The 26,093-nt window shown below is 36.1% G+C and overlaps 1 protein-coding gene across 3 annotated transcripts in view; it reads right to left on the bottom strand.

Moving 5' to 3' along the window:
* LOC145674826 (uncharacterized) overlaps positions 1 to 26,093 on the bottom strand; it is a 232,226-nt gene that overhangs the window by 37,217 nt on the left and 168,916 nt on the right. Inside the window, exon 1 of one of the 3 annotated variants that reach the window (XM_081745047.1) lies at positions 4,076 to 4,189. The exons of the other annotated variants lie outside the window; for them this stretch is intronic. The gene's annotated coding sequence lies outside the window, so the exon portion shown is untranslated. Of the gene's footprint in view, positions 1 to 4,075; positions 4,190 to 26,093 lie in introns of those variants that run through there. 3 annotated transcript variants of the gene reach the window in all.

The raw sequence follows: 26,093 nt of genomic DNA, 5'->3' as shown, positions 1-26,093 counted from the left end.
GGTTACATGCGTAATTCCTGTACTTTTTGGACTTAACGTACAGCAGACGTATAACTGAAAACGCATGTTTTATAATACTTTCTGTATAAGTGTTCCATCTATACGTACTTTCCGTATGAAACAATGTAGGCGGTCAGGATCTCACATACAAATGGACGTATATAACATATAGCTGAGGAATGTAACATAAGTATATGCATGTGGTATACGGAAAACTGTTAGATGTCAGACATCCTGCAACGGCATGATGTAACATCGAAGGGCAGTGCCTATGTAGCATACGGATAACGTATGCTCCGTACTGATTTCAATAGTAAGCAAGAGGATACCGTATATTTGTACAATATACTGCTGTCCGGAGAACGGATTTTTCTCTGTGTATTTAATCTGTAATATCCCCAATTATTCAATATATTGAGGATTTTTTGTTATAATATATTCTAATACTAAGTACCGGTATGTTAGTAAATGGTAATGGAAATAGTCATAAGTGACAGAATATAAACATGACTGAATTATTAAATACAACATAATATAATCATAAAACAAGTGCGGAATCTGGAAACAATAGTAAAAAAGACAAGCAGGAGAGAAATATTCTAGTGCTTAACTATTCACTGATATTTCGGCAAAAGTAGCGGGACTAAATAGATCGTACATTATCACTGGAGAGAAACCGAAGGTTAAAGTGAATGGGGCTAGTTGTAGGAAGAAAAATCTAATCAAATAAAACCCATCTAACGCAAATTCAGACAGGTAAGAAATTGCGCAGGAGAAACACCAAAGACGAGAACCGAACAAAAATATTCTAGAAAACATAGAGCTTACATTTAAAAATCGCATCGCTTATATTATTATTTGCAATTTTTGCAATATCAGCTCATTGTTATGTTTTGTACGTAAATTTGTCTCTAACTGTATTATTAGGAGCATTACTTCCACTATTCCATCTAATTACAATACGCGTTGATACTACGATAGTATAGGTGTAGGATAAATTCTGGATTCTTGATTGTTACGTTTTGTTTGTTATTTCTGTTGTGGGTTGTAGTTTCCGTTACACTTGTATCCCTAATCCTTTTTCTATCGTGTCCTTTGTTTAAAAATGAATAAAAAAAGAAAAAAAAATTGCAATGATAATCGTGGTCCAGTTTTATTTGTAGATACCAGCCCGAAGGCGGTTGTAAGCAATTAAAAAATAGACAGGGATGCTGAATGTCAGCCCTATTTGTTTAATATATCCCCGATTATAATGATCTAAACACACACATCAACGGGAAAGGGGAGGAGCAAACAGAAAGAATGATTATGTAAATGAATGTCAAAAATAGAAGTGTATAAATCACGATTGTTTGAAAAGGGGCCCCAACCTACTTCACTGGCCCCGGGCCCCAGTTTGACTTACGCCGCCACTGGGTCCCCCAATGAAATCTAGCCCTTAGTAAGGATTTTTCTTGGGGCGAGCAGGTTAAGTTAGGGAACGTTGTGCTTTTCTACAGTCAAAAAATAAAACACCATTTAAATACTTTTAGTACAGACGTTGAGGGGAAAATTCATGAAATAGTGTTTACAATGTGTGCTTCGCGTGTCCAGGAGCTTTAATTCTCTAAAAACAATATCTAGTATGACATGAAACACTTCTGGGCAAACATTTCGAAAACGAAGTTATGACACATTTTGCAAATTTATCTGGGACATACTTGGGGGGAAAAAAACAGTATCTAAAGGGGATGAATATGTGTAATCTGGAGGTTTTCAAAGAGTGTCGGAAATTTGTAAAGTGTCCTACTGTGCCTAAAAGTAGTTTCTTTATTTTTTCAGTGTATCTTGCGCTGATAGAGTTGAATAGAATAGGAAAAAAAGAAAACAAAATAACGTTTTAACAGCAGAATATATTAGTACAATATAATGAATAAACTTCTGGTGTCAATTATCCGCAAACGATTGAAATGTCGAATTGAAAAACGTAAGAACGTAATCGTTATTTGCGTACGGGTACGTCTGTAAAATGTCGTTTACCAAGACAGATATCATTAGACATTTGAGTTTTACTTATAGTAAATATTATGATGTAAATTGGAATTATAAGGTATATTTAATTAACATTTTTTACACTTGCATTTGGGTTTTATGCAAATCGTTTACAAAAATTTATTTGGTTCTATTATACGAGGGCAATTGGGGACATAATAAGTTTCCTGGCGCTGATTAAAAATATTTGAGCACAAAATAATACAGGAAAAATGCATTATTCAGAATGAACTACTCATCTATATTAGATAAATGGAACAATTACAGTTTATGGCACACACAATTTCAGTGTCCCGATTCACTGTTCTAACAATTACAAATGATTTAAGTACGTGGTGAACCACGTAAACAAATCACAGTAATCGGAGCATTGGATGGTGTATAATATTATCCAACAGACAATTAATTACTTATCGACAACTTTACAGTACATATCGTTCAGAATGAACGATAGATAGATTAATTTCTTGGAACAGTTTGTATGGAAAACAAAATTAAACCAACTCAAACCTAACCATAACTTTAATGTTGAAAGCTAATGATCCAAAAATCATACAATGTCCATGCGATAAGCTTATTTTGATGATAAAAATGAACAAACTTCTTTCAAGAAGAACAGAGCTATATTAATTTTTGCTATCTTAACTAAAAATTGGAATTTACCATTCAATTATTTATTTTCTGTTAATGTAACAACCGTCATACAAAACATTACATAAAAATACTCAAGAGGCAACCTAACACGTTTAGTTATGATTATTTGTTCCACATGTTGCCATAGGAGCTCCAATAAAAATAATAACTGTATATTACTAAAGAATCAACGAACAAATGAATTGGTTAATGAATTATAAAGAAACTGGATTGAGTATAGCCCGCTCCCTCCCAGGTGATTTTTAACGAATCATAGTGATTCTAACGATTCATACTAGTTCATAATGAATCGGAATCGCATGTTATAAAGATTTAAGATGTAAATCTTGCGGTAAGGAAGCTTTAGTATGAGTAGTAGTAGTAGTAGTAGTAGTAGTAGCGGTAGTAGTAGTAGTAGTATCAGTAGTAGTAGTAGTTAGTAGCAATAATAGTAGTGGTAGTGGTAGTTAGTAGCAATAGTAGTAGTAGTAGTAGGAACGGGTTAGAAGCCCCGCAGGGGTTGGTTGGGTTCTGTTCTCGATATGAGTAATAGTAGTAGTAGTAGTAGTGGTAGCAATAGTAGTGGTAGCGGGTTAAGTTTAGAGTTACCCCTCCGCTTTTTATAAAAATCAGAAAAATTTACAGGAGAAATTAGGTAAGAAATGATAATTTGAAGTTTTTATTTGATGTTTAGGAATGTAAGTTCGGCAGGAGAGTTATGTTTAATACAAGAAAAGATATGTGGAAGTTAGTACTATTTGCCGGATGCGGAAGGTTTCAGCAGCATGGTAGTTGTAAAATATGGCGAATATGGCTGTAACGGATGCGCAAAAATAATGAAGAGAACCTTTTAAATTTTTGTGAAACACACGAAGTACTGAAGTTAAGTGAATTGTAACAATTTTTAATACTTTAAGCACTATTTTTTGTATGTTGCAAAGTCCAAGGACACCCTTAGACTGGAGGGGCAACTCTAAACTTAAGCCGTGGTAGCAATAGTAGTAGTAGTAGTAGTAGTAATAGTAGTAGTAGTAGTAGTAGTAGTAATAGTAGTAGTAGTAGTAGCAGCAGCAGCAGCAGTAGTAGTAGTAGTAGTAGTAGTAGTAGTAGTGACTCTTCCAGTTCCAGTAACAAAAAACTGGGGGGAGCGGGCTATACACAAGCCGCGGGCTATGCTGAATCCGCCAGAAATAATATAATCTATGACCAAACTCTACAAAAGAAAATAAATTTATAACCTATTAGTATTGGTCAATATAAGGAAAAACTGTGAATAATATTCCAGTAGATAGGCCATACGAAACCATGAAGTAATGTAGGTAATGAGCAAACTAATTTTTTTTAAAGTATTTTTGTAGAAACGAACTAAATCCTTTAAAATAATTCTAGTATTTCACACTTTTATATTTACCTGAGTTCATCTACGTGACTAATAGAACTTCCCTATGTGAATAACATATATAAAGGAATTAAAGGCAGATTCTTTGCGTATTTTATTGCACAGATTATTAGCTATAGAAGATATGGGTAAAGGAAAAGAAACAAAACACTGTTGCCATATTTTAAAGATGTTAATTTCTAAATCTGAAACGGAGGTATTATTGTGTATTTCTCATTCTGAATTTATAAATGATATTATCCTAATATTTACTGTAGTTCTCTAATTATCCAACTTACATTCAAAGTAGACTTTCACTACTACTTTTTATGATGCAGATTTATTGCACGGATCCATACATTAATACATTGTATATGTAATTCTTTTGCAGTAAATCGATAGCCTACATCTACAGGGGGTATGGGGCCCGGGCCACCTAAATTTTTACTGGCCCCTAACATTTTAATGGTAGGTTTGCAAATAAATTATAATATGGTTGGATCTCCCCCTAACTTCTGCCGGGCCAATCTACATTTTGGGGCTGGCTATGGGCCTCGACTCTCTGTATTTTAAAGAATCATTTTCAGGATGTGGATTTGAATTCCTCTGTTCAGATTCGCTTTAGGAGGGCTTCAATGTACGTACACACTAAGGATTATTATGCGATAGACACTAATCAACTTGTGCTAGGTAGTCACTGGAAAGCACAAATGTTATCTAACCGAGTTAGGGCAGAAGCGCTGCAGGCGGGCCCGAGAGCAAGTGAGGAGAAGGTGCGTCTGTAGGAATAAGGCGCGTCAGCGACGGTGCGTATACGCATAAACAAGAATAGCGCAAAACACTGTATATGATTAAAAAAAATACATGTTGGATTCTGTATTTGTACCTTATTAAAGATGTTAGAGATAATATCGTATTACGTCTTCATTGCTTCCATATTTGTGTTCGAAAGTAACATAACACATTACTAACGTATATTTCACAAATATGTGTATCACTTATAATTGCGCATCATTAGTTAGCATTACTTCAGATATTTCACTTTGTTTACTGTAATTAATAGCTATCTTATGGACGAACCCGTGCTTAATACGTTAGATTTTCAATGATGTATTTCTTCGTAAATACGTATTTCACATGTAAGAACACAACATATTTAGATTGTCTACACACTGGCCTATTAAAATATTATTACAAATTTGATCTGTAAATTTACAAATATATGGATCTTTACAGGAAATCTGCACCCGTTTTATGTTGAAATGAAAGGAATGCTTCTGCAATAGATAATGCTGTATTTTCTTTTTTGTTTACGCACATCAGCCGTTTCCAATTGGACAATTTTTGACACCGGATACAGAAAGGTCGTTTGGAGAGGGCGAATCGCATCTCGAAAAATTAATGTAGACTTAAAATACTGAGTTTTACATCAAATCAGGATAAAGTAGTGCAATAATTTATCTATGCATTAATGAAAAGGTAAACTTTATTCGCCCCCGTGGATCCACCAGTGGCAGGAGCAAACTTTTACACTATGAGGAAACAGAGAATGTGTTTGTTTGTTAGTTTAGCCAGTGTCTCTTACACTTTTAGGTGAAATCTGAAGTAACGTAATCCGTTCAATTTGTAATGCTTTCCCACCGAGAATCGAGTATCGGATCATGTACACTCATGTCCAAAATGATTGTCGCATATCTATAACTGTCTTCTTGTAAGAATATAATTTGATAATGATTTTCCAGGGTACTTTTAATACTGATACTATGTGTATAATCGGGAAATGTATATTTCTGGTAAATTTCATAGAAAAAGAATTATAAATATGAAAATTAGAATAAGTAAAATAACATGTTGCTAAATTGACAAGAAAGTTTTATTTTCGTTTTATTGTTCTTATTTACTGTTCTTTTGACATGAAATTTGCCACATCCATGTCTTTGCCGATTATACACATACTAACATTATAAGAAATACCGGGCGAATCCGTTATCAAATTATATTTCTAGAACAACATATTTATAGACATGCGACAATAATTTTGGACATGAGTGTACATCAAAGAAACATGCGCTAGCCACTAAATCAGTATAGGGTTATCAGTGGAGGCACGATTTTTTGGTGACACGCGAAAACGCGAAATGTATCAGTTTTGTATGAAAATGTTATGTATCTAAAATATATAATTTTTCACTATTTGTTAGGCCATATAACGCTCGCGATTAAACGCGAAATTCTGTCAAATTAGCGAAATTTGCAACAAGTCTCGATAGTCCACGAAATTTACGCAAAAGTGACAATTTTTCGACGCGTTTACGATGTATTCATTACCATTATTTGGTAGGTATTAGCAATGTGATGAAAATTCCCATTTTTGAGAAAATAGACCACCATGAATTTTTTAAATTTTACATGTAGTTGCAAAATGAGCTCCAAACGGTATATAGTGGTGAAGTGGATAGTGTGGAAGGAGTGTTACGGGGTATGATGAGCATTCAGAAATCGCTGGAAAGTGTATCCAACTAATGTACATTTCATTTCGAATGTTGATGGGAAGAGGGTTCGCTCATCTTACGCCATACTTACCGACAAAAGAACAAATTTAACACCAAAAGACATTAAAACAATGCTTACGTGTTATTTGCATTAGTAAACTGTGAACACAGAATTTTTTTCTATTAATGTTCTCTTTGTGGGTTGGTGGGTGTGTTTCTTTAAATTATACTTTTATTCAATGAGGATGCTTAATGTTATTTTTTAAAAACTCAAATATTGTTTTATAAAGTCATGCATGAGCTCACGTCATGATGATTTATGAGTGTAAATTAAGGTCAAATAAAAGGTAATTAATTGTAATTGCCAAGGAAAATAGTGTTCTTACATTGAATATTTATTCACCGATATTATCCCGCTTTACGCATATTTTTATAACGAAATAACGAAATTACGAACTCTTATTTACCACAAAATCGTGTCTCTAGTTATCAGACATCCTCTCTTATGGGGCGTTTACACGCACGACTAAATCGACTCGCTGCATTTGCCAATAAATCGAAGCAGCTAGGCCGAATCAGATCGATGGATGTGTTCAATTATTTCAACCACAGAAAATAGAACGTCTTTCAGTTCAGTTGCCAGTCGATTAGTCGCCTTCGATCAAGAAGCGATTAAGTTGAAGTCCCGTTTACACGGTCGATTAAGTTGAAAGTGACGTCAATTCAACTGAATCGAACGCAAATCGACTAAGTGTAAACGCCCCATTAGCCGGACAGCACTAAAAATGATCCGGGTTGATTTTGTTTTTAAAAGGAAAGGGAGAAACGTCCTCTTTTCTGGAGGGGGGGGGACAAATATTACTAGTTCTTTTTTTAATTTTATTGTTGAATACAACTGTTTAAATGAAAAATGCTGAAATATTTAGAGATATAGATTTCAATTGCAAATAATATAACAAATGTTGCGAAATATAGTTCTTAAGAAACGCTGATACTGACATCTTTTAGCGAATAGCAGAAACAATTCTGTTAGCGTATCTGCACAGTACTGCTGCCTTTCGGTGCTGCTGAAAACTACTTCCACAGTTTATTATCCCGGAGACCGAGATCCACCAAAGACAAAACGAATTCACATCGAGTTTTATGAAGCATAAGTATGCAATTTTAGAAAAGATTTTGTTTCATACACTTTTTTTTATTGTTTATCTTACTTTATATTTTTCATAATAGTATGGAAGCATACTTTATACAGGAATTGCAGCAGATATTTCCCATAGAAATAACCTAAGGTACTTGAGTAAAATAAGACATTAGCTATATAGTATAGTATAGTATAGTATAGTATAGTATAGTATAGTATAGTATAGTATAGTATAGTATACTATACTATACTATATTATATACTATATAGTATATACGTATATACGTATATTAGCTATTATAATAGGTTTTCGACAAGACATGCAAAGTAAAGATGCGGGCCACCATTGGCGGCGAAAGTACATAAGCTCTGGGGGGAAGACTATCAGAGGGACTGTGGTGTATATGGAATATCCCCAGTAATGTGGGGAATCCGAGGGTACTCTTCGGAAAGTTTAGAAAAATAGTCTTCGTATATTACATTTCAAAGCATTTTTTACTTAAAAAGCAAGCAAAAAACTTAAACATTTGTGTTTTATTTTTACCTTTGATAGTTTTTTTTTATGTGACACTGAAAACACACACACACATTTTACAGTTTGTTCCTTTATTCAAAGAGTAAAATTCAACCTTGTTTTATAATTTTAGTTAAACTCAGGGGTAAAAGTGCGGGAGAACGCGGGGAGACGGTGTCCCCCACCTCCAAAAAATATGTACGGCATCTCCCCAGTTCCTAAAAAATTACAATGGGCAAAGATAGGCAGGGGGGATGGCGTCATATAATGCCGCTACTACCGTCCCTCTACCTTTTCAGATCCACTTTTACCCCTGGTTAAACTTAAATGATCCAAGTGTATGTCAACATGCCCACAAGGCTACACTGTTGCTACTTTTGTACTATTTTTTTCATATTCACTTTGGCTAATATTGTTTTGTGAACGTAGCAAACTGCTGCATGGTTAAGTCTGTTTTGCGTCACTGTTGACCTCAATTACTTGAAATATTGAGAGGGACGAAAAATTCTTTACAAATATTGGAGGGGACATGTCCCCGGTGGGATTGACGCTCGTGCGGACCACCCCAATAAACTTTGCCCCTCCAATTCTTTAAGTCTTCATCCCGGAGAAATTAAAATACCGCTAATTTTACAGTAATTATGTGATATCTTCAAAGAAATCAAAGATAATCGAAATGTGGAACAAGAGCGCCCTAGACAATATTATTTTATATGAGAAACCGTTATCACGACTCACTTATCTGCTTTCGATTTCGAGCCATTTTGAAAATCGGCATTTATTTTCGCGTTTCTAAACGGCTGAAAACTGAAAGCCACTAGGTGACTTGTGATAACGATACCTTACGCAAAATAATATTGTCTAGGGCGCTCTTGTTCCACATTTCTATTACCTTTTATCTATTTGAAGATATCACATAATTTGTAAAATTACCGGTATTTTAATTTCGCCGGAAATACAAACAGAATTTTTAACTATTTTGGGAAATTTTCGACGAAAGGAAAAATAATAATAATAAAAAGTAAACTCCCTTTGTAGGTTTTTCATAAGTGATTGATGACTTATCCCATGTATTATGCCTATTAATGCAATATTTGTTTATGAATATCAACAAAATCGCTTGAGTTCTTTTTGAGGAAAAAAACGACCAAAAAACTCACCCTTAAGGATCAATAACCCTTCGTAGATTTTTTTTTTCAGGACAAATAAGTCATGCCATATTGTTATGTTGTTACTAATGAAATATTTGGTAACGAAATATGTACCATATCGCTTTAGTCGTTATTGAGAAAACCGTCGAAAAGGGGCAAGAATAAACTATTCCTCATTTTTTTTTCCCTAAAAGTGTTTGTGTTTATTACAGTAGAATCCCGATAACTCGGCCTAATGTGAACCCAAGGGTGGAAGAGTTTATGAAAATGACAGGTTATCGGGAATGGATTTTATTTAAAAAAAAAAAAATAGAATAAGTACGAGTGTTCCCTCAGAAAATACAGTACTGTACTTGTATGTACTCGTTGCTTGTGAATACAATAGGGAATAAACTGCCCAATTAGACCTACCTTTAAACACTGGCGTCTCTGACATGTAAACTTTGGGGGAGGGGGACCAAAGAAATTTATTTAAATGATACTTCGTAGTCCAACCTGTTTATTATCTTCGATTCCATTTTTACCGTTCTGCTTACCTTCAGGCCATTTCAAGAACTCTGTTATAATCGTTTCACAGCCTGAATATTATATATTCCAAATAAAAAAAATTAGTATTATTTATATGTTATTCTATCGTTAGTAAATAATTAAATTAGAATAAAATATTTAATATTTTGTACTTTAAAATATTGGGGGGACGTGTCCCCCTCGTCCCCCTCACCCCCGACAGAGACGCCCGTGCCTTTAAACAAAGGAAAAGTACGTATTTTATGAAGTCATAGAGCCTTTACTATACATGAAAATGAAAATTAATGAATACACACTGTACAATAATTTACCTGATAAGACAGGCCCGGTAATGACCTTGAACGGGTCTGCGCTTTTTTTTTTTTTTTTTTTTTTTTTGCCCTGCCAGGTTATGGCCGAGTTACCCGGACTTGTCATGTTATCGAGTACTAAGTTTTAGGAACTTTACTCCATTGTGTTGTGTTTATTATTAGGATTACCCTGACGCAACGGACGCGGAAGTTTGGAAACGTGGTTGCAAATTAGGGACGGATTAAAACAATAATACTAAAATGCACGAAATACACCATACACTGATAACACGTATTTCTAAACTATGGATGTATTTGCAGGAAAAATCTGCGTAAGATTACATATTTCACAACCAAACTATTTTAAGTACAACAATTACAAGAGATTTTACAAGTCACAAAGACAGTCAGATTTATTTATTTATTTATTTTTACATATACGTCCCCTCCCTGTACCGTCAAAATAAAATGAAGAAAACATCCCAGGTCCGACCCTTATCTATGTTGAAAGTTTCATCGAGATCGGTCGGGCGGTTCAAGATTTATTTAAGTTTTATTCATTTTCATATATTTACCCTCCTGCCCTCCCTACCCCTAAGTTTTACCATCAAAATGAAATAATTAAAAAAAAAAAAAAAGAACTTCCCAGATTCGAACTTCATCCATGTTAAAAATTTGATCGAGATCGGTCGGGTGGTTCAAGAGATTAAGAGTTACATAGTTACTTTCAATCTGGATCTGAAGTTTTTTGTTCACAGACTCCGCTTTTAATATAGTCTATAGATTAATAATAATAATAATAATAATAATAATAATAATAATAATAATAATAATAATAATAATAATAATAATAATAATAATAATAATAACAATAATAATAATAATAATAATAATAATAATAATAATAATAATAATAATAATAATAATAATAATAATAATAATAATAATAATGATAATAAAGTATTGCGCTCTATTACAAGGACTGGATTACGTAAAGGTGAGATAGTACGGTATGGTATAGAAAAATAGCCTAAGACATCTCTTTTTTTCATTAAGTTTCAATTAAATCTACCTACCTACCTACCAACACATTCATATTTCCTACTTTTAAATATTACTAATAGGTAAATCCAGTGGTGGCGAAATCGGAAATCTTCCAGCTCTTGCCAAGTGGGTTTTGTGGTGGACAAACAGCGTATTTGTTGGTTTTCTGGAGTTTTCCTGTTCCCTCCTTTTGTAATGCCGCCATTATCATCCATCTCACTATAACTGTCTTTTTTTTTTTTTAGCTTCGATTGATAAACGTGGGACGTTAAACTTTATAAAACTTTTTCCCTTCCTTCCGCGCATAGCTAATAAACAAGCCCCATCCGAATTAAGTTTCATAGGAGCTGGTGTTCTGAAGTTCAGAGAGCGTGGGCTGGTTTAAAAACAATCACGGTTCATTTTATTTAGGCAGGTGTTCACAGTCTTTCTCGCCTCTCACGAGAATTTAGGAACCATTGGTCTCTTGGGCGTATTTAGGGGGCTTCCGGGCTTAACCCCCCCCCCCCCCGAAATCTTACTTACTATAGTAAAGTATATGAAATATCTTGCAGAATTTTCACATTTTCAGGTAAATCCCCCCAGAAAGTTAGCAAAGCCCCCCCCCGAAACAAAATCGTAAATACGCCACTGAATTGCCGAAGCCTGAGCAGTGAGCACCCATTGAGAAACTAAAAGTCGGCATTATTATTATTATTATTATTATTATTATTATTATTATTATTATTATTATTATTATTATTATTATTATATACTCACAACGTAAATCTCATCAAACTTACGGGGAAACAAAGGTATCATTCTGAAATTATCTGGTCATTAGTCTTTTTCAACTCTTCTCTTTTCACCTCGTACACGCATGATTACTCCACTTACTACTAGATGGCAGGAAAAAGCGGCTGTATTAACCTTATACAGGCACCAGCTTCCATTCCTCTCTCATAGGTGGCAGGAGAATCACTTACTTCTTGATCGTCTTAACATTACGTGAGAGGGGGAAATTGTTTGAATGCGTGGAATGAATGAAAGATTTATGGGAAGCATTTTAAATATGATAAATAGGCCTATTAGAATTACAAAGCACTATAAGATGCCGTCATTCTTACTAAAAGAAAATTATTTTTAAAATTAAGATTAATTTAGAAACAAATTAGTCATATTGAATTTTTCGGCTTTGTTTACATGTCAACAATTATTAACTTAGCAGGTATAATTCTGCTGAATCTTATTACACTGAAAACAATCAGAAATTTTGAAAGGAAGTTGGCTAAAGCCTATACTTAGTGAAGATTTCAGAACATTTTCCCACCGGGAGGGAATTTGACACACAAGAGGTAAAAATAGTACTGCTAAAACACTAGTACTGTCCATGGAGGAATTTTGTATATACAGTATCTCCGGGAGAACTTACCCTCGAGCTGCCTCCTAAAATGATCACTGCTTATAGGTGAAATTCCATGATTCTGTTGATTATTTAAATGAAATTTTTAATTTAACCCCTCATAAGTACAGAATGATTATGAAAAAAATTATGAAATGGGAATGTCGGAGGAAAGGTTTTGTTACAATGGACAACAGCTGAATTCAAATTCGGCACTTTCGCAGTTGGAAAGTGAAAACTCCTATCAATATCATTACAGATATTTCAATTCAACTAATGATAATCGTTCATTATTATATTATTATTATTATTATTATTATTATTATTATTATTATTATTATTATTATTATTATTATTATTATTATTATTATTATTATTATTGTTAAGGTTATGCATTTACTCATTGTATGTCGGTGTGGACCAAGAAAAATGTCGGAAACGCTAAACTCATAATCTTGGCCAGGGGTAAAAGTGTGGAGGAACGCAAGAGAACGTCGTCCCCTCACTTCCCGAAAAACATCTATGGCGTCCCCCCATTTCCTAAGAAATTACAATGGAGAAAGATAGGCACGGAGTACGGCGTGACGTCAAACGTTCCCCTACCTTTTCAGATCCACCTTTACCCCTGATCTTGTAACGAAAACCGTATTAACTTCAACGACTTGCGATACCTGGGCTCTATATAGGGTTGCCAACTCTGGAAAATGAAAAAACCGGCATCCCCAGTCCCCAAAATTCCGTATGATATAGGTCTAAGTATCTCTGTTCGGACCCATCCATGCGAAGGAAATGTATTATCGTGAACAAAAGTGCATTAGGACCCATATTCTACGTATCCTTAGTAAATTCAATAATAAGCTTAATAAATACATTACGCTATAAATGAGAAAGTGAAATCGGCATTGATCATTTTATTGTATTTACCACTAACTGCCACTTCTTTAAAATTATCGAAACAGATGAAGAAAAGTATATTAATCTTTACGTAACAATTTTGAATTTGGAAAATGAAACTTATAATTCAACTATAGGTAATTGCTTTAAGAAGTTCATTTTCACTCTCAATAAATGCATAAAATTCATTACAAGTAAATTTCAAATTTTCCCTGATACAATCCCTGTCATCTCTGTAAAATTATCTAAACAGACAAACAAAATGTATTAATCGTTGATAGGTGGTGAAAGGTGACAGTTTTGGATTAACAGAATGAAAGTTACTTTTTAAATCTATACTTTGAACTAGATGAAATTGCGTCAACTAGATACAAATTTAAAAAAAGAAAAAAGTCATAAAGGGGCTGGTAAGAAGTTTATATCGGTCACCGGCTTTAATCAAAATAACAACAATATTTCAGGCCAGGCCGGTGTAAAACCGGCTAGTTGGCAACCTTACTTTGGAGGCGAAATTGTGTGGTGCAGAACGACCTATACTGAGAGAGAAAGGAAAATGATATCTTGGGAATTTTAACTTAATATTATCAAGGATTTTGATAGCAAAGGAAAAACTTGTGAATTGGAGAATAAGTTTGAGCTACCGAAATCCACAGTAAGAAATGTTGTAGAAGATGATGGAAGAGTTCTCGATTGCTATGAAAAATGCTGAATTCCAGTCCTTGGAACCAATGAAATAAAATTTATATATACTTTCACAAAAACTGCATATTTATACTGATAAGTACATTAGATAAACTGTATAAGGGAATGCTAGAATATTTCCTCTAACTATAATGCTGGAAGTACCGGTAAATTATGAAACGCATTCAAAAATATTAATCAAACTTACACTTTTCAGTGTAAGCATAATGTGACGGTGTCTTGAAACGAATAAAAATGAAATCTTCCAGTTTAACATTCCATAGTTAGGGATACCCACGAGACAAGATTTGAGGCTGTCTCGTCTCGAGAAAGTGCTGTAAAAGTGATGTCTCGACTCGAAAAATGTATATTTCTCTATTGGAAGAACTGTGTCTCGACTCGAGTTTTGTCAGGAAAGTTCTGTCTCGTCTCGTCTCGTGCGCATTCCTACCCACAATTATGTCTTTTACGCTATGCGAGACGGATGATTAAGGCAGGAGAATGATGATGGAAGAATTAGTAGAATGGGAATGTGGAAGGAAAAGGTAGGCACATCCCTGTAAAATACAATTAAAACTCTCAATTTTTATTACTGTTTCGGTATTTTATGACTTTTAATGTCATTTTAAAATATAATAAGACTCAGTCTGCGGAATCAAGTAGTCTCGATATACTGTAAGTGTTTGTTGCCTTGGATCGTTCTCCACCAAGATTGACCCAAATGGAATCGACATCCAATGATGTTGCATTCTGGAAATCAGTGGCGTAACTAAAGGCTTGGGGGCCCTCCCGCAGACAGCGTGGAGCGGGGCCCCTTTTCTACTTCCTACTTCACGATTTGGGGGCCTCCTGATGGCTTGATAGCCCCCGCGCATTGCAGGGTCTGCGGGGCCCTCATTTACACCCCTGCTGGAAATACCTGCTTGATAGTTTCGTAAGCTGGAATTTCAAAGTCTAAATGGATCGATTTCAAATTTATTCCAGGTTATCAACTTATCATTTCCTACATTGCTTTGTAAGTTTGCTTTATCCTTTTCCGGCAAAAATGAGCCTGTAAACACCTGTCCACAATGGTGTATATAAGAGTGGGCTACCGGGCTTAAGCCCCCCTTCCCGGAAATTCAATAAACTATTTTAAAGTAAATGGAATATCTTGCAGAATTTTCACATTTCCAGGAATAAAGTTAGCAAAGCCCCCCACCCCGAAACAAAACTATAAATACCTATTACCCGTCCATAATGTAACACACACAGTGGCGGCTAATGTTAGTGTTGCAGCGTTGCGCAACGACCAAAGTATTTCAAGAAAAAAATATTATTATCAATAGTAGTAAAGAGAAAAAAATTCTTTTTAATGCTTGCATATATACACTTTAAATAACATATTTTTTACTTCTGTAACTGTCCGTTCCGTTAATCAGTTGTAAAAAGCGAAAAATAATCCGTCACAGAGTCTCTAATTTACATTGTGTTGCAGCGATCATGCAACGACCAGATTCCTTCAGCGCGGCAATTGGAGCAGATGTTAAGCCTCCTTTCCCCTATCTCAGAAGTTAAAGGGACTGGTCGTTGCAGTGCTTCTGCAACACAGCACGGTTTCCAGTGAACGAGAACGTTTTTCACGCTAAATAAGATTTCTGAATTTTCTTTCACTAGCAATTAACAAATGGAATTTGTTTTTATGCATTCATATTTTTAAATTACGGGGCCATACTGAAGCAAATCAATATAATGACAATTAAAAAAGTGATTGCAAAATTACAAAATAAGAAAGAAAATATCTAGTAGAGGAGAAAACAAATGAAAGTAGACCCGTATTTACAAGTTAATTCTTAGCTTATATTGATAATGAAGGCTTCTTCTACAGTAATTTGTGAATCAAATATTAATAAGTCTGTATGTAGAATCGCTCCCCTCCCCCTCTGTGGATAGTATTTTAGTATAAACATATTTCTTTTATAAAATAAGTATATTTTATACTCTTGATAATTTCCACATAAAACTGTATGATGGGGAACGCCACATTGAATTTGGGACTAGTTAGCAATGTTCAGGGGCGTATCCACGAGGGGGTCCACCGGGTCCGGACCTCCCAAAAATTTCGAAACTTGACTAACATTTGTAGACTTTCTTAACGAACTATACTTGTTTAACAGAGTAACGATTGATGCGGGCTAAATATTTTATTTTACGCCTCATCATGTACTCTTTCTTTTCTTATAGAAATAATCGTTCTATCATTTTTTAAAAAAAAATATATAGGTGACAGTAAGCAAGAATTACTTATCGTCTTTTCGGGTGCAGAATAAGACAGGTTCCATATTATGTAGGCGTATTGGACCTCCCTCAAATACTTTGGACCCCTCCCAGTTAACATTTCTGGGTGTAGAACTGGCAGTGCTGTTTGTTTTGATGTTCTTTGATTTGACCTGACAATAAGAATACCAGAGTTCAACCAGCATGTATTAGACAGATTTGCTCCAATCAAAGAGAGGAGAATGAACTTACTAATTAATTAAGGTGATTGATCGGATAAAATGTTCTGCATTTTTTATTTTTTAAAAACAGAATTTTATTTAATTTAACATGTCACATAGCATTTGCATCTAAAGTTATGTTGATTAGTCAACGAGTCAACATTATATCTTCTGTCTCTTATAGTTCGTACTGCAACACCTGAAACCACAATCCACCGGCCGCCACTGAACACACATATATACGAGCGTAAGAGAAGAGAAAATATTTCCATCTGACAACATTGCTTACTTTTTTGTGCGCAATCCTGTGCGTTGTGGCAGCTTATCAACAGCTTATCAGATAAAACTAATAAAACCGGAAAAGTGTACGCAATTTCATTGTAGCCCCTAAAACCACACCCTATTCGAAACCCCTGCAACTAAATTCGTATCCTTCCTCTTGTCTAATGACTAGTGTGTGTATGACTGGTGTACAGCGGGGGACACTTCTAAATGGTACAGCCATATGGAGATTTACGGCTAAGGTGTACCATTTAGAAGTGTCCCCCGCTGTACAATGTCCCCGGTTCTGAGAGAATGCCGAATGCATTTGAGTTATTCAGGTCCCACTTTAAGCTGTGTAGGTCTCGTCCTAACATCGCGGCTGTGAAATACAAATCAGATGTCACTAAATACTCTTATCCGATAACAACTCGATATTATACTGTAAATAAGTTCGTTATCATAGACGCAATATAATCCTATGATGTAACGTTGATTTGACATGCAAAAGGAAGAGGTCCGAACATATTTCCTTAAGGGTTTCCACCGGACTTAAGGAAGACAATGAGTAATGGTAATCTTACTCATATTGTTGTGACTTCCTTCCTTACATGCTAGTAATTTCCTCCTATGAGATAACAGTAATATTTAATCTGCTGCAAACTGGACTCCAGGAAAATACCGGGTGCGTAAAAAATATAAACACACTTTGAACTTTTGTAGAAAATTTATTTTCCAGCCCGTAAGGTATAAGGAATATATCAGTATACAGGGTGTTTCAAAACAACACCGACAACGTTTGGGAGGTGATTCCTGACACCAAGATAAGACAAAAAGTATAGACCAACCTGAGTGCACAAATGCTTCCTTTCGGAGTTATAGGCTGCCGAAAACATTCAAAAAATGAGCTTTAAATGTCCATAGCTCCAAAACTACGGAACCCACCGTAGTCGGGTCAAGACTTTATGTAGGAACTAGTATGTGCCCCACCTAAATATCTATGTTTCAGAATCATACGGTACTCACGTAACAATTTTTATAAAGCTAGAGTTTTTCCACGAGCATATAATTTAAAGTACTCACCAACTATCTCTGTAAAAATTGTTGCGTGAGTACTACAGGATTCTGAAACATGGGTATGGAAACATGGATTCTGAAACATAGGGCACATACTAGTTCCTAAGTCAAGTCTTGACCCGACTACGGTAGGTCCCAAAGTTTTGGTCCTATGGACCTTTAAAGTTCAATTTTTCATGTTTTCGGCAGCCTATAACTCCGAAATGAAGCATTTGTGCACTCAGGTTGGTCTATACTTTTTGTCTTATATTGGTGTCAGGAATCACCTCCGGGTCAATCCATACGAAGTGGTCCAGATTAGGTTGCTCGACCATTTACGAAAATTATAAAACTTTGAGCGTGACGAGCCATGTGTATGAGAAGGTCAATAACACTATTCACATTGTCGTATGTGCAAGTGTTCCTGAATGGCGGCCATCTTTGTTGTCGGTGGAGTGCCAATTTTTGCATTTGCAAACGTTTACGAAAACTACAGTTGCTCAGGAAGTACGTATTAGACGAACTCCAAACAAAAACGAATGTTTAGAGGAGAGACTAGAGTACGTGGAGACACTGTAGTTTCTAAATAAATATGTTGCAAACAATACATGAAATCACTAGAAAAAGTACAGAAAATTTCACTTTTAAGGGGCTGTATTTTGGAATGGCATAAAGTAGGGGAATCATAAGTTTTGTGCTGAATACTATTGCATGTAAAGAGTCTGTAGAAATATCCACACCTATGATATTACTGGCATCGTAGATTTATGGGGGTCCAAAAGTTTAAGTTTGTTATGTTGATGCCATGTTTAGAGCTTAATATCTCAGGAGGGCAAAGTGCTTAAAAAAATTGCTGCTTAGGCTACAAAGCAATTCTGTATGTGAATAAACTATTGCAAAAAAAAAATGACTGATATTACATGGAGAAAAATGTGAGGACATGGTAAAAACGCAAAAAAAAGCTCGCGCCTGATGATGGTCATAGCCCGGAAAAATTTAAATGTTTTGATATGTTTCATGCTAGATCTCAAAAACTACGCATGATTCAGCAATTACGCCCGCTTTAGTTTGTGGTCAGTTGTGCAAAAACTTGAGAGTGGCGTTTGTTCCATCTTTCTAGCTCCATAATCATTGCCACGTCTACAGATTGGACAATTTATCTTGACCATCTGCTGTAACGGACAACCAAGAGAGAGAGAGAGAGAGAGAGAAACTTTGCGCGAAGCAACTATATAAGGGGGATATTTTTCTATGTACGTACATTTAAATAAATGGTCAGCGTATTCCAAGTGTACGCATGAGCAATAAAAACGCTTTGCTAACGCTTCAAATAGCCGTCTACTAAATGTGGATGGCTAATCGCAATGCGCTGGAAACGCGAAAGCAATAAAAACTCGCAGAAAACGTCAGTTCGAGCGTATTTGGTGTGTTTCGGAACAATAGACCGCCTGCTGTTTAAAAGATGTCTAAAGGAAGGGAAAGAAAGAAAAGACGTGTTGCCAGGTAAGAGGATTTTAGAAAGAAACAGCTGCTTGGATGACTCTTTTACAGAGTATTGGAACTCGGCTATTATAGACCTGGATCTGGTCAAAAGTCCCGGAAACCCTGACTGGCTCACAGTATGATTTACAACTCTGGCGAAAGTAAAATTACCGAGTAGCCACTTAGATTGCGTTGGCTGCAGGGGGTAACGCTTCGAAAACGCTTTCTCAAGTAGCCATACGCTTAAGGTCTACATGCTCAAAACGGGACATCAGTGCAATACCACCAATTGTTTCGCGACAATGAGACATCAAATTGAAATACGGGACTGTCCCGCGTACTGTAAAGCGTCACGTGTGGCCATGTTAACTACCAATCAAGCAATAGTGTTTGAGATATCAGACTTTCGTGAACTACGTAGATATAGCTCACGAGACTCGTTTCATTTCGATTCTTTCGAAAAAAAAAAGCGAGACAACAATTGTGATGTTTTTCGTCTCATATTTGAGAAAGTACTTCTTGCCTCGAGTTTTTATCTCATATTCGAGACGAGACTTGGCAACACTGCCTGCTAGGGTATGAATTTGGAAATGACCTCAGTTGCAGACAGGTGACCTGTCAGAACAGTGATGATGATACTGATGATGATGAATGTGCTTTTAAAAAAATTGAAAAAAAAAATCGTAGATAAAGCGGCTTCATTTACACTTACTTAGCCAAGTTCATCTGAATGTACTCCCTAGCAAACGAAAGGTGAAATTCATTAAAATTGTTGACTCTCAATTTGTAAAACGTGAATCGCAAATGAGATTCCAAAATGAATTAAGTCCTTATGATTAAAAGCGTATGTTGTAATGGAACGCACGCAAAAATTATATATATATATATATATATATATATATATATAATTTTTAAAAAATGCTTCATCATACATACAAAGTGCCACGACGACCCACTTGAGCACCCAGAACACGCGTCTTCATGTATGGAATCGATCATGTCTCGTCTGTTTAACGTCCACGAACAAAACAAACAAGAACTATGTCGGGGGAGTTTCAACTTGGCCCCCCTTTCTTCCTCTACACCCCCGTTGAAGCCCATTCCTAGTTTTAAACATAGAATTTACATGACGGCCGCTCTGACAAAGATCACACTGTCTCTAAGACGTCATCATCGGAACATTCTCAGTTCAACAGAATCTATAACAAAAGTCAAAAATGGTTTTCCTCGATCATCCGCGAGGTGTGTTCTTCGTTTCGAAAACTGTCGCAGGACACCTGGTTTCAAACATTCAGAAGCTTACAGTGTGTTTTTCACATGTGTGTGTGTGAGTGTGTGGAAACAAACAAGATGAAATCATGAACAAATGATCCTTTTCTCGTCTTCTGGCGACACTCAAAATGTTACTCGTATGATATTCTTGGTTGTTTGTTAGTTGGCTCTTTGCTACAACAGCGACAGTCGTCCTCATCATTTCGTGGATGAAAGAGGAACTTCCAATTAAACCTTTCCTTATTTGGTATATGTCATCAATTTCTTTCGGCATAAGCCCATTGTTTCGTTTCCTTAGCTTTTTCCTATGGTACAGACTTTCTTTGCCATGTTCATTTTTTGGAGGGCGGAAAGAAGGTGAAACATAGTGTCGTTAATTACTATTTGAAGGATTACCCTTCTTGAATGTTTCTGCACGAGTTTTTCGCTCTTGTTTCTTCATTGCTTGTGGACTTTGCGTTCCTGATGATGAACACCACACATAATTAAACATTCTTTACCTTTGGAAACCTATACCGTACTAAACTTCCTTCGTGTCTAAGACTATGGCTACTCAAGGATGCATTTCCGCTGCATTACCCTCAACAGCGAACGCGACCTACGTGGCTACTCGGTAAGTTTACTTTCGCCAGAGTTATAAATCATACTTTGAGCCAGTCAGGGTTTCCAGGCCTTACTGCCACGCCCTTATTCTCATTCATGCGAATCACGAAAAATAACCCTATTATGTTACGAAGATTTTTCTGTGATTAGCTAATTTTTCGGAATTTCCTTGTATTTTTGTGAATTTTCTTTTGTTATACACGCACATACTTTATAATAGCAGAGTTCCAATACTCTGCAGAAAGCATCTTCCAGGCAGCTGTTTCTTGCCTGACAACATGTCTGTCTTTTCTTTCCCCCCCCCCCCCCCTTCCTTTAGACATATTTTACGGGATACGGACAAAATCTCGCGGCCGAAACATCGCCGCCCAAAATCTCGCCGGCCAAAACCTCGCGGGCCAAAATCTCGCCGGGCCAAAACCTCGCGTGGCCAAAACCTCGCCGCCCAAAACCTCGCGGGACAAAATCTCGCCGGGCCAAAACCTTGCCGCCGAAAATGTCGCCGGGCCAAAACCTCGCCACCCAAAATCTCGCCGGGCCAAAACCTCGCCGCGAAAGAAACTTTTCTTTAAAATTTACCCAATGTGTTTCTTAGTATGCAATTCCACATTAGAAATAATAATAATAATAATAATAATAATAATAATAATAATAATAATAATAATAATAATAATAATAATAATAATAAAAAGAAGAAGAAGATACAAAACATCGTGTGCGTGGGCTTTCTCGGGTTATTACCGTTTCCTCCCACTTTCTTTATTCGATCATTTCCTTCATCCTGGTCATCTACGTCTCCTTTAACCTATAGGACATAATCAAGGGACGTCGTAAAAACTCATATATTATTTCATATTTTCATAGATATTATTAGATTTTTGTTAAAATTTTAAGTTTTTGGATGTTCCAAAGTTCACGAAACTAACCTCGTTAGTTGTCACTACTTTCCTTATGCAGACTTTCTTTCCCTATAACCAGTTTAAAAACATCCTGTCGCCCTACGTTCAAATTGAAATCCTCTAATACAGAAATAGAATTTTCATATGGTATCGCGGGACTTGGTCAAATACCCGTGATACTTCTTCTGAAACAGCGTCTTTTATACCGTCAGCCTTATCATCTGTTGGAACATTTACATTTTGGTCAGGCGAGATTTTGGGGCGCGAGGTTTTGGCCCGGCGAGATTTTGGCCCGCGAGGTTTTGGGTGGCGAGGTTTTGGCCAGGCGAGGTTTTGGCCAGGAGGGGTTTTGGCCCGGCGAGATTTTGGGATAGGTGCTGACTGCCACAACCAATTATTGGTGCTGACTGCCACGACTGTCGCTGATTGCAAATATAAAGGTGCTGACTGCCACGACGCCGTGCTGACTGCCACGAGCCTGGGAGAAACTGTATTTGGAAAGAGAGGAATTAATCCCTCATACTAAATTTATGATTATTAATTAATTTAGTAGGGATTAATTTAGTAATCATTACAGCAAATCTATGTGGCATCCTATAAGTTACAAAGTTGCTCACTAAGTGGAACGACATACACTTGGATGTTTATAAAGGGATTGTCTTTTCTGTAATATGTACAATTTGCACATTTCATTGTTTATATTAATTGTCTTATTGTATTATTTAATGGATATGATGGTCTGAAGCCAGCTGACAAGGGAAGTTTGGGAGAAGCACTCGCCTGCAGAGAAATAAGCATGTCATTTGAAGGACCAATTCATGCTGATTACAACAGGTAATAGAACTCCTATGAGTGGATGCACGTTTCAATGCGTTAAGTATTCTCACTTATGACGAAGCCTGATGGTTTGAACTTGCTATTGCTTGATCACTGGGGTCCATTCACAGACAATTTGTCTATTACAAGTTGCATGACGGATGGCAAAGACCTAATGGTTGAGAAGATACCAAAGAATTGCACACGATTTGTGCTACTGTGAACAATGTAATGACTAATTGCATCTAACAAACCCGTTAGTTATTGCGAAACACTTTTTTTTTTTTTTTTTTTGTTACTTCCGATAGCTTTCAATTCGTATGTCAATATTAGTTACTAATTACGTCGTACTTAACGCGTATAAATGCCTATATCCTCATTTTCTCATATAAACTTCCAAGTTGAATATCTCGAACCATTCTCAACCGTACAGGAATTTTATTAGCTTGTTATAATCAGCATGAATTGGGACTTCAAATGGCTCTGCAGGCGAGTGCTTTCTCCTGAACTTCCCTTGTGAGGTACAGCCAGCAGTGCTTTTTTGATGGAACTTTCAAGAGCTGCTCGAAACAATTTGCACAGCTGTACACAGTTCATGCTGACATAGGGAGTTCAAGTGAGAATACATAAATCGTACCAATTTTATACGCATCGCTCCCTGACAAAACTGAAAGTACACTCATGTCCAAATTATTGTCGCATATCTATAACTATCTTCTTGTAAGAATATAATTTGATAATTTTGCAGAGTACTTTTAATACTTATATTATGTGTATAATAAGAAAATTTATATTTGTGATAAATTTCATAGGAAAAGAATTATAAATACGAAAATCATAATGAGTAAAATAAAATGTAACTAAATGGACAAGAAAATTTTATTTTCGTTTTATTGTTCTTATTTACTGATCTTTTGACATGAAATTTACCACATACTTGTCTTAGCCGATTATACACATACTAACATTATAAGAAATACCGGGCGAATTCGTTATCAAATTATATTACTAGAACAACATATTTATAATCATGTGACAATAATTTTGGACATGAATGTACACATAGAGACCTGTTTACCTTTGTTAGGTGTTGGTCTGAAGAACACGATCCTAAGGATCATCTAGTTTCTTTCATGCTTCTTGGCGTCCGGTAATGTTACGTCTAGCAACTTTCTCTCAGGCTCGTGGCAGTCAGCACCTTGATATTGGTAATCAGAGCCAGTCGTGGCAATCAGCACCATTAATTGGCTGTGGCAGTCAGCACCCGTGGCAGTCAGCACCCCACCGAGATTTTGTCCCGCGAGGTTTTGGGAGGCGAGGTTTTGGCCAGGCGAGGTTTCGGCCTGGCGAGATTTTGGGCCGCGAGGTTTTGGGAGGCGAGGTTTTGGTCCGCGAGGTTGTCGCCGCGAGGTTCTGGCCGCGAGGTTTTGTACCCAAACCATATTTTACTGATTCCGAAACAGAAGATGGCCTATAGTTCCGAAACGCACCAAATACGCTCGAGCCGACGTACTCTGCTCATTTTTATTGCTTGCTTTTGCAGCACATTGTGGTTAGTCATCCACATTTAAGAGTCTTCATCCTGGCGAAATTAAAATACCGGTAATTTTACAGTAATTATGTGATATCTTCAAATAGATAAAATATAATTGAAATGTGAAACAAGAGCGCCCTAGACAATATTATTTTGCGTGAGGTACCGTTATCACAAGTCACCTAGTGGCTTTATGTTTTCAGCCGATTGGAAGCGCGAAAATAAATGCCGATTTTCAAAATGGCTCGAAATTGAAAGCAGATAAGTGAGTCGTGATAACGGTATCTCATGTAAAATGATATTGTCTAGGGCGCTCTTGTTCCACATTTCAATTATCTTTTATCTATTTGAAGATATCACATAATTAATGTAAAATTAGCGGTATTTTAATTTCGCCGGGATGAAGACTCTTAAATACATGGTCAGCGTATTCCATACATACGTATGAGCCATAAAAACGCATTGCAGACGCATAGAGTAGCCGTGCACTAAAATAATTACTTTAGTGACTTTAAAGCAGACGCGCCGATTCTACATGACAAATGAGTATTTCGTTATCATATACCCATATAAAGGTACGAGCAAAGATTCCTACTTTCTAGAGTGATCACTCAAAACCTGAAGGGTAGCTCTCCCTTAGAATCATCACTCAAACCCCCAGGATCATCATCCAAATAATCCATATATGGCAATAGAGGGGTTATGTTGTTTTTACTACAACATATTACGAAAAAATATAAATTTATTGTGTTAGAATGTAAATTTAAAAAATCGAAAGGGGAGGACCACGAAAGGTGAGGTATAACAATATGTAATATTTATTATTTGATTCACTTTATCAATTTATAGTTTTTTTTTATGCTATGAATCATGTTAGATCTGATATTTGAGTAAACTAGTGTTGCTCATGAAATTCGAGAGATTTTTTTTTTGTCTCGTCTCGAAAGTCGAAACTAGACTTTTGTCTCGTTTTCAAGACGAAACTTTTCTCTTCTCGTGGGCAACAGTAATCTCGTCTTCTATGGGATTGATGAAACTCATTCGATTTTGACTAAATTTGGGATGTTGGCAAACCTTCACAAGTCTATTAGAATATGAAATATGGCGTATAGGGCCCAACTTATTGGCCATCGAAGTTGAGGCTCGGACTTATCTTTTGTCTACGTTCAGGAGTTGTGACTTATCTTTTGACTAAGTACAGGGGTTGTGGCTTATCTTTTCTAAGTCCAGGAGTTGGGACTTATCTTTTGACTAAGTCCGAACTCCAATTTTAATAACCAATAACTCGGGAACCAGATAGGTGAAGCGAAAAAGACGTGACTTGGAGTATATCACAAGTAAAACAGGTGTTCATCAGGGAGAGACGAATACTACATTAAAAAATTGCCTTTGGCGTGAAAGAGATCCGGGTTCGACTCCCAACTGGAACTCATATAGTGCGGATCCCACATTTAAGCAGTAGGTTCAAGTCTCATGTAGTTTTGCTGCTGAATGGGACACTGAAATCCAAATAAAATAAAATAAAATAAAATAAA

This window comes from Thermobia domestica, chromosome 18 (assembly GCF_964235325.1).
Source record: "Thermobia domestica chromosome 18, izTheDome1.hap1.1, whole genome shotgun sequence".
NCBI lineage: Eukaryota > Metazoa > Arthropoda > Insecta > Zygentoma > Lepismatidae > Thermobia > Thermobia domestica.
Note: the sequence above shows the minus strand (reverse complement) of the source record. Positions and strands in the feature narration are given on the sequence as shown.